Genomic DNA, 8,455 nt, shown 5'->3' with positions numbered 1-8,455 from the left:
TTGAGGGACCAACACCAACCCTCTTGGTTTCTCCTTAGTGTATTCAGAGAAAAGATTCGCCTAAAAATAACTTAAGGTCTTTCTTTTTCTCCTCTTTAGTTTGGGTGTCTTTCTAAGGGTGATTGCCTTCTCATTCAGGAAGAAGGCAGCTTTAACCAGGACAACAGTTTGGGGATGGAGCTTCCTTCCCCAGGAGGGGGCAGTATTGGGGAGAGAACTGCATGTGTCCAGTGACAAAAACTAGGGGAGAAATTCTTCAGTCTTCTGAGAGAGCCCATGGAAGACAGTGAGACCTTAGAGGGCAACAGACCCAATTCATTTGGTGGGTTGATAGGGCAGGGGCTGTGGGTCACAGACTCCCTGTTGAGGGGGTTAGGTGGCAGGCAATGTAGAGGATCTCCCTCTCAATTCAGCTTTCATTCTGAGTATCAAGCTCTTTTTTAATGTACTTGTTTTCCTCTAGTGCTTAATTCTTAGCAATGACGCATCCTGCTACATTTCATCATAAAAATATTGTGTTTCAGCAGCACTTTGAGTTAATCAGTCCTGTCAGGATAGGCTGGGAGCCTAATCAACAACAGTGTTTCTATGGGAAAATGCATTCAGAGTTTCCAATAATGGACTTACACAGGAACCTTTGGAACACCATCCATCCCTGACTGGGCACTCTTCACACGGGCCATGTATGAGAGGACCAGACGTTTCTGTTTTCCAAAGAAGTTTGTGATTCCCTGGGAAATGTCCCAGGCCAGGGAGTTTTTTGTTCAAGTTTTCTCTGTAATAAGTACTGTGTGGGATACTTTATGGATTGACCTGGCTAAATTATGTTGTTTTTGTAAGCTGGTGATTTTGTAGTTTACAAAGTGATCCGCAGAGTTTGGCAGTTTGCAAACATTAAAAGCTTGAGATGCATTTCTAAGAGTACAAATGTTCCCTTTGGCCATTTGGGCCACAAAACCCTGAAGGTTCCCTTGCTAGGAGATTGTTGGTGGTCTTCCTTTTCTCCAGCCTGGAGCTCTGCCTGGAGCATTTAAATGTGAAGTGGACTAAACTCTGTTAAAATTATATGAATTGCCTGACTACTCCTTACCCTTATCCCCATGAAAAGTACCTGATTATAAACATCTCTTTATAGATATATCCAAGATCTGGTGACTTCAGTTTCCCCCTTTGCCAGACAATGATTTTTCCTGTTGACTTGTGTTCTTCATCCTATAGTTCTCACCTACACATCCAGGAGAGCTCCAAGGGAGCCATAAAGGTTCACCAGTGGATTTCAGTGTTTGAGAAAGTATCTCAAATGTCATATGTTTACTTCTCTGAAATAAAACTGCACAGAAAAAGAAAACATCAACTGTCTTTTGCTTTTGGCTGAAATTGTATAAACTCACCAGTTGAGACATTGGCCATACGGAGATGAGGAAGAGCTGGTCCCTATTTTCAGGGTTTTCTATGTCTAGCAGGATACTTGGTAAGTACTCAACACATGCTTGTTGAATTAAATTCAGAGCCAAGAAACACTTGAGGTGATTACATTCACTAACTCTGTCATCCTTAAATGGCCAGATCCTGAGGTTATCCCTTATCTTGGCCACTGCACTGTCCCTATTCAAGAGGATGCAGGCTGGGCATGGTGGCTCATGCCTGTAATCCCAGCACTTTGGGATGCTGATGCAGGCAGATCACTTGAGGTCAGGAGTTTGAGACCAGCCTGGCCAACATGGTGAAACCCCGTCTCTACTAAAAAATACAAAAATTAACTGGGCATGGTGGCACACGTCTGTAGTCACAGCTACTCGGGAGGCTGAGGCAAGAGAATCACTTGAACCTGGGAGGCGGCGGAGGTTGCAGTGAGCAAAGATTATGCCATTGCCTGCACTCCTGCCTGGGTGACAGAGCAAGGCTCTGTTAAAAAAAAAAAAAAAAAAAAAAAAAAAAAAAAAAGTTTAAGTTCCCATTGAAATACAAAAGTTTCTAGGAGAAGTGGGAGGAACTTGTGTATTTCAAACATAGTGTGCGGGGTTGTGTGTGGTGTTTGGCAGTTAATAAAGGGAAGAGTGGAGAGGCTTAATTCTTCTAATTCCCTCTTATTACCATGGAGCCTCCGGTTATCTTGTTAGCAGTTTGGAAACCTTGGAAACCTGGCTTTGAGGATCTAGGAAACAAAATGGCACTCAGCAAAGTCTCTTGCGCATGGCAGTGACTGACTTTAGTGCTACACTGTCCAATCCAGTAGCCCCCAGCCACATGTGGCGCTGGAGCCCTTGGAATTCAGCTAGTCCAAAACTGAGATGTATTATGAATATAAAATACATACCAGTTTTCAGAGTTAGTGTGGGTAAAAAAAGAACATGAGATATCTCAACAGTGTTTTGTATTGATTACATGTTGAAAATATTTTAGATATGTTGGGCTAAATAAAATACATTATTAAAATTAATTCTACTATTTTATTTTTAAAAGATGGCTACTAGAGCATTTAAAATTACACGTGTCGTATTATATTTGTATTGGACAGCATGGCACTAGTGGCTAGGAGGACAGACCCCCACCTAGAGGGCGCTGAAGTCCAGTGTATGGGCAGAGGTGCCACCGAATGAGACTGCAAAGGCAGAAATGTCACTAGTAGAAAAGGGTGGCCTCAAAGCAGGGGGAGTAACAAAAACTCCCCAACGTGTTTGGTTTGCAGCCTGGCTAAACACACAGGAATTTCCACCCTGTCTTCCCATCCCAAGCACTTTGATTTCCTTTGTGTGGGCTCCTGTCCTAGAGAATGGTGTGGGGATGAGGTGCAGTTCTCTATGACTCTAACTAGATTTGACTTGGGGTTAGCTTCTGAGATGATACCAGGTTCTACATGTGGAATCTACGTTTGTAGATTACTGAGATTTTGGATAAGAGCATGTTACCACATCAAGCTTAGGAAAGCTGATAATTCTGTTTATTTGGTTGATATAAAAATTTCAGATAATACATTTTATGTGTAAGAACTTGCTTTATTGTTTTTCTAAACTGACATTGTGGTTTGACTCATAGACATTGATATCAAAGCAGGAATAACTGAATTTTGCATAGTACTTTACAGTTTTCAAAGTCCTTTTCAGCAAATTATCACTTTTTATTGTCACAACATCTTGTGAGGCAGACAAGGCATGTATAGATTTTTATCCATATGTTATAGCTAAGAAACCAAAAAAAGGTTGCCTTGACCAGCATTTAAAAGCTGTTAAGTGACAGAACTGGTGATGGATCATGGAAGATCTGATTAGATACCTTGGCTTGGTCTTTGGTGGCTTCTACTGGTGCATAGAGGATGACCGAGGTGGGGCAGGGAATGAGTGGTCCACAGCTGTCTGAATTCAAGCAATTATGTCCCTTTAAGGGTGAGGAAAATAATTTATAGGATTTGGATGTCAAGATTTGGAAAGCTGCCTTTAGGAAATGGAGGGAAGGAGCCTAATTGGAGTACTGCCTTCACTCAGCATGAATGGCTTTGTTTGATCCCTGTCTCTGTTTGATTCCTTCAGTGACCTCCCTGCTCTGAAAGGCCCTGCTGGTTCCTCTGCTTTAGGCAGAGCCCAGCAGAGGGTGCTGGGAGCCTACTTCAGGGTAGGATGGGTGCAAGACCTGTCCATTTTGCAGAGATGGATCACTGGAAGAGGAGGAAACCTAAGAAAGGAATGGTTGTTAGAGCTTTCCCATCAGCAGAGTGATGATGATGGTGACCATGATAGAAGTAGAAGCCTGGATACACCTGGGGGTGTGGTGTGGTCTGGAAATGTTAGATGGTCTGGAGCAAGTTTCCTCAGTTTCCATTATTTGTTTAAGTCCTGAAATGGCAGCCATGAACAAGCAGGGAATGTGAGACAGAGAAGTTAGGAAATCAAAGGGCTGGGGAAAATGGTAGCAATGATCTCTACATCAATGCCACAGATGCTAATTGTTCTTAGCCACACTTTTGTGTTGTATTTAGAAATTACCATGATTTCTGACATGAATGTGTTATAAAAATAGGTTCAACAACTTGCCTAGCTCCCAGCAAATCATTGCACAGACAAACTTAGAACCATAGTCATTTGACAGAGTGACAGAGTCAAAGTGGACCCAAGGGATGGTTCCATCAAGTGCTTTCACTTCCTAAAGAAGGAAAATGAGATCCAGGGAAGGGAGAATACTTATCAAAGGTCACACAGCTAGTAGGGACATGTCAATATAATTGGTCAAGAATACAGGTGATGGGGCTGGGCACGGTGACTCACGCCTGTAGTCCCAGCAGTTTGGGAGGCTGAGATGGGCAGATTGCCTGAGGTCAGATGTTTGAGACCAGCCTGGCCAACATTGTGAAACACCATGCCTACTAAAAATACAAAAATTAGCTGGGTGTGATGGTGGGCACCTGTAATCCCAGACACTCAGGAGGCTGAGGCAGGAAAATTGCTTGAACCTGGGAGGCGGAAGATGCAGTGAACTGAGATTGCGCCACTGCACTCTAGCCTGGGTGACAAGGCGAGACTCTGTCTCTAATAATAATAATAATAATAATAATAATAATAAAGGAGATGACTGGACCTGGTGGCTCACACCTGGAATCCCAGCACTTTGGGACGCTGAGGTGGGTAGATCACCTGAACTCGGGAGTTCGAGACCAGCCTGGCCAACATGATGAAACCCCATCTCTACTAAAAATAAAAAAACTAGCCAGGTCTGGTGGCACATGCCTGTAGTCACAGCTACTCCGCAGGCTGAGACAGGAGAATCACTTGCGATCAGAAGGTAGAGGTTGCAGTGAGCTGACATTATACCACCACACCCCAGCTTGAGTAACAGAGCAAGACTGTCTCAAAAAAAAAATGTTTTTAAAGGCCAGGCGCAGTGGCTCATGCCTGTAATTCCAGCACTTTGGGAGGCCAAGGCAGGTGGATCATGAGGTCAGGAGATTGAGACCATCCTGGCTAACACGGTGAAACCCCGTCTCTACTAAAAATACAAAAAATTAGCCGGGCGTCGTGGCGGGTGCCTGTAGTCCCAGCTACTCAGGAGGCTGAGGCAGGAGAATGGCGTGAACCCGGGGGGCAGAGGTTGCAGTGAGCAGAGATCACACCACTTGCACTCCAGCCTGGGTGACAGAGTGAGACCTCGTCCACCCCCCCCCCCCCAAAAAAGAAAAAAAGAATACAAGTGATGAAATCAGATCTGGCTTCAAATCTGGGTTCTGACAATTATTTATCCTGTGACTTTGGGTAAGTTATTTAACTTTTCTGATATCATTTTCCTCATCTGTAAAATGGGATAAGAAAATATATCTCTCTAAAGGTTGCTGTGAGGATTTAGTGGGATAATAAATGTGAAACATTTACAAATTACCTACTAATAGTAAACATTCAGTAAATGATAACTACTATTATAATTAGAACTCAGCTTTTCTGATTTCCAGATCACAATTCATTTTTTAGACCATGTGGCCTCCCTCAATCCCACTCAAGTCTCTGCATACCTATTATTACTTCTGCTATAATATCTTCAGGAAAGATTGTATCAATTATATAATGACTGAATGAATGACAGTAGGTTTATTTGACTTCACAATTGCCTTACATATAAAATATGATAAAACTAGTTGGGCTACAGAAGGACTCCTAAGCAGAGTGACTTAAGCAGGATAGGAGCTTATTTTTCTGGTGGGACAGTCTGCCTTCTTCAATGATTGAGTCTTGGCCAGGCGCAGTGGCTCATGCCTATAACCCCAGCACTTTGGGAGGCCAAGGAATGTGGATCACTTGAGGTCAGGAGTTCGAGACCAGCTTGGCCAACATGGTGAAACCCCGTCTCTACTAAAAATACAAAAATTAGCCAGGCATGGTGGCAGGCACCTGTAGTCCCAGCTACTCGGGAGACTGAGGTAGGAGAATCGCTTGAACCTGGAGGCAGAGGTTGCAGTGAGCTGAGATCGTGACACTGCACCCCAGCCTGAGTGACACAGTGAGACTCCATCTCAAAAAAAAAAAAAAAAAAAATCCAAAAAACCAAACAAAAGAAAACAATTAAGTCTCATCGTATGTTCAAGGTGGCTTCTTAAATTCTTATTTTTTTTTCAGGCATACAAATAGTTCGAGAAGGCTACAAATGCCTGATTTTTATTTTATTTTATTTTATTTTTTAGATGAAGTCTTGCTCTGTTGCCAGGCTGGAGTACAGTGGCGCAATCGTGGCTCACTGCAACCTCTGTCTCCTGGGTTCAAGTGATTCTCCTGCGTCAGCCTCCCGAGTAGCTGGGATTACAGTTGCCTGCCACCATGCCCAGCTAATTTTTGTATTTTTAGTAGAGATGGGATTTCACCATGTTAGCCAGGATGGTCTCGATCTCCTGACCTCATGATCCACCAACCTCAGCCTCCCAAAGTGCTGGTCTGATTATTTTAAAAATAAGACCAAGATTAGCACCCATCACTTACATCATTTAATTGGCCAAAACTTGTCACATAGCTGCAAGAGGAGCTGGGAAATGTAGGCTTCCTCCACTGGGAAGTCATGTGACCTGATGAAGACCTGAGAACAATATTGGGAACCTGAAGTCAGTAACAAGCTTCTTACTATTATAGCAATGAGAGCTACTCTTAATGTAAGTGGTGTTATGTATTTCTGAAGATCTATCCACCTCACTTTTCACCACACCAAAAAAATGCATTGCCTAGAAAAGTATCTTCTCTTTAAACAGTTTGGTTATTTGTTGTGATTCAAAAGTAATGTAGAGGCTGGGCACAGTGGCTCACGCCTGTAATCCCAGCACTTTGAGAGGCCGAGGCAGGAGGATCACCTGAGGTCAGGAGTTCGAGACCAGCTTGGCCAACATGGCGAAACCCCATCTCTATAAAAATACAAAAATTAGCCGGGTATGGTGGCACATGCCTGTAGTCGCAGCTACTCGGGGAGGCTGAGGCAGGAGAATTGGCTTGAATCCAGGAGGCAGCAGTTGCAGTGAGCCGAGATCGCATCACTGCACTCCAGCCTGGGTGACAGAGTGAGGCTCCATCTCAAAAAAAAAAAAAAAAAGGATAATTTAGAGGCAGAGAAGTTGCTGGTGGTTATAGAGAGCCATCCCCTTCTTCTGCTCCTTTTCCCTTTCCTAGGACTGAAAATATCCACAGAAGTGATAAAAAACATATAGCTGTTTTGTAGGAGGGGAGGGAAAGAGCAAGAAAGTTGCTACCTCAGGCTCCTTGGTTCTGCTTTAGTTTATAATAGCCCAGTTGGCTGAAGTGGGACAAGGGTTCCCAGCATAGCATCTCACCTTAAGCTGCCAAAGAGTATGATAAAGAATTGCTAGTGCAAAACAGAGCTGGAAAATGAGTGCGAGAAGCATGAAGCAACTGAGAAAAGTGATTTGCTGGTGGAGATGGAGAGAGCAAACATTGAAGTGCTGTGGTGAATTATGAAATGTGGATGCTGTTTTGACCATATGGGGGTTACATTCTCTTCCCTGAAGGAGATGACTATCCAGCATATAGCTAACCCAGGAGCACCATCTACACTTGCTCAGTTTGTAAAGACTTCAGGAGGTCACTCCAAGAGTCTGAATCTATGAAAGTGTTTCTGAAAAGCTGAAAAACAGTTTCCAGAATCTCTCATGCAGATAGTAATTTCTAGAACTTTAGTACTCTCTTGACCCACTTTGGGAATATTTTACTGGGATCAGAACAGTTTCTGAGACAGTAGGTAATTCAGGCTCTGAAAGAAAACAAATGGAAGAGGTAAACCCAGGCAAAGATTCTGATTGCTATGCCCAGGGGCAAGGACTCCAAAAGGCTGGGAGGACTCTGTGCAATGCAGTTATCAGAAGAGAATGCCTGGTGGTGCCGTCCTCTTGAAGATCTCTCAGATCTAGCCTTTCCTTCCTGTTCCCACTGCTACTGGGCCTGGCTCTCAGGATTCTCACAGGCTTATCTTGCTGCCTATCTTGCTGGTAACTTGTCTCCTTGCCACTCACCTTTTGTTCCTCAAAGCTGCATATTATTGCCACAATAATTCCCCAAATCCTTTTCATTGTGAGCCGTCTTTACTTCAGAATGCACCAAGTAGACTTACTAAAGTTGTATTATATTTCTTTTTTCATTTTTTGTTGGAGCTGATGTTTTTATTTTTCTTACTGTATTAAATGCTTATACAGTAAGTATGTATGACTTTTGGAAGAATGAAAAAATGAAGTCAGTTTTCAATGCCTCAAAATTTGGGGGATGGGAGACACAGTCAGGAGCTACTTTGGCTTTAGGTTCTTTTCTGACAAGTCTAAATGTTTTGGGCAGCATTTGAAGCCTCCATAAATAGTCCTACTCTAACTCTCAAATATACTGTTCCCCAGCCCTTCAGCCTGGACTCTGAAGGAAAGCCTGCATAGTTTGCTTATAGCATCCAGCTTCTGCTCTTGTCAATCCTGGCCCTCACAGCTTACTTAAGTCAC

The sequence above is a fragment of the Rhinopithecus roxellana genome, chromosome 14, assembly GCF_007565055.1.
Source record: "Rhinopithecus roxellana isolate Shanxi Qingling chromosome 14, ASM756505v1, whole genome shotgun sequence".
NCBI classification, from domain to species: domain Eukaryota; kingdom Metazoa; phylum Chordata; class Mammalia; order Primates; family Cercopithecidae; genus Rhinopithecus; species Rhinopithecus roxellana.
This window is presented reverse-complemented; position numbering follows the sequence as displayed.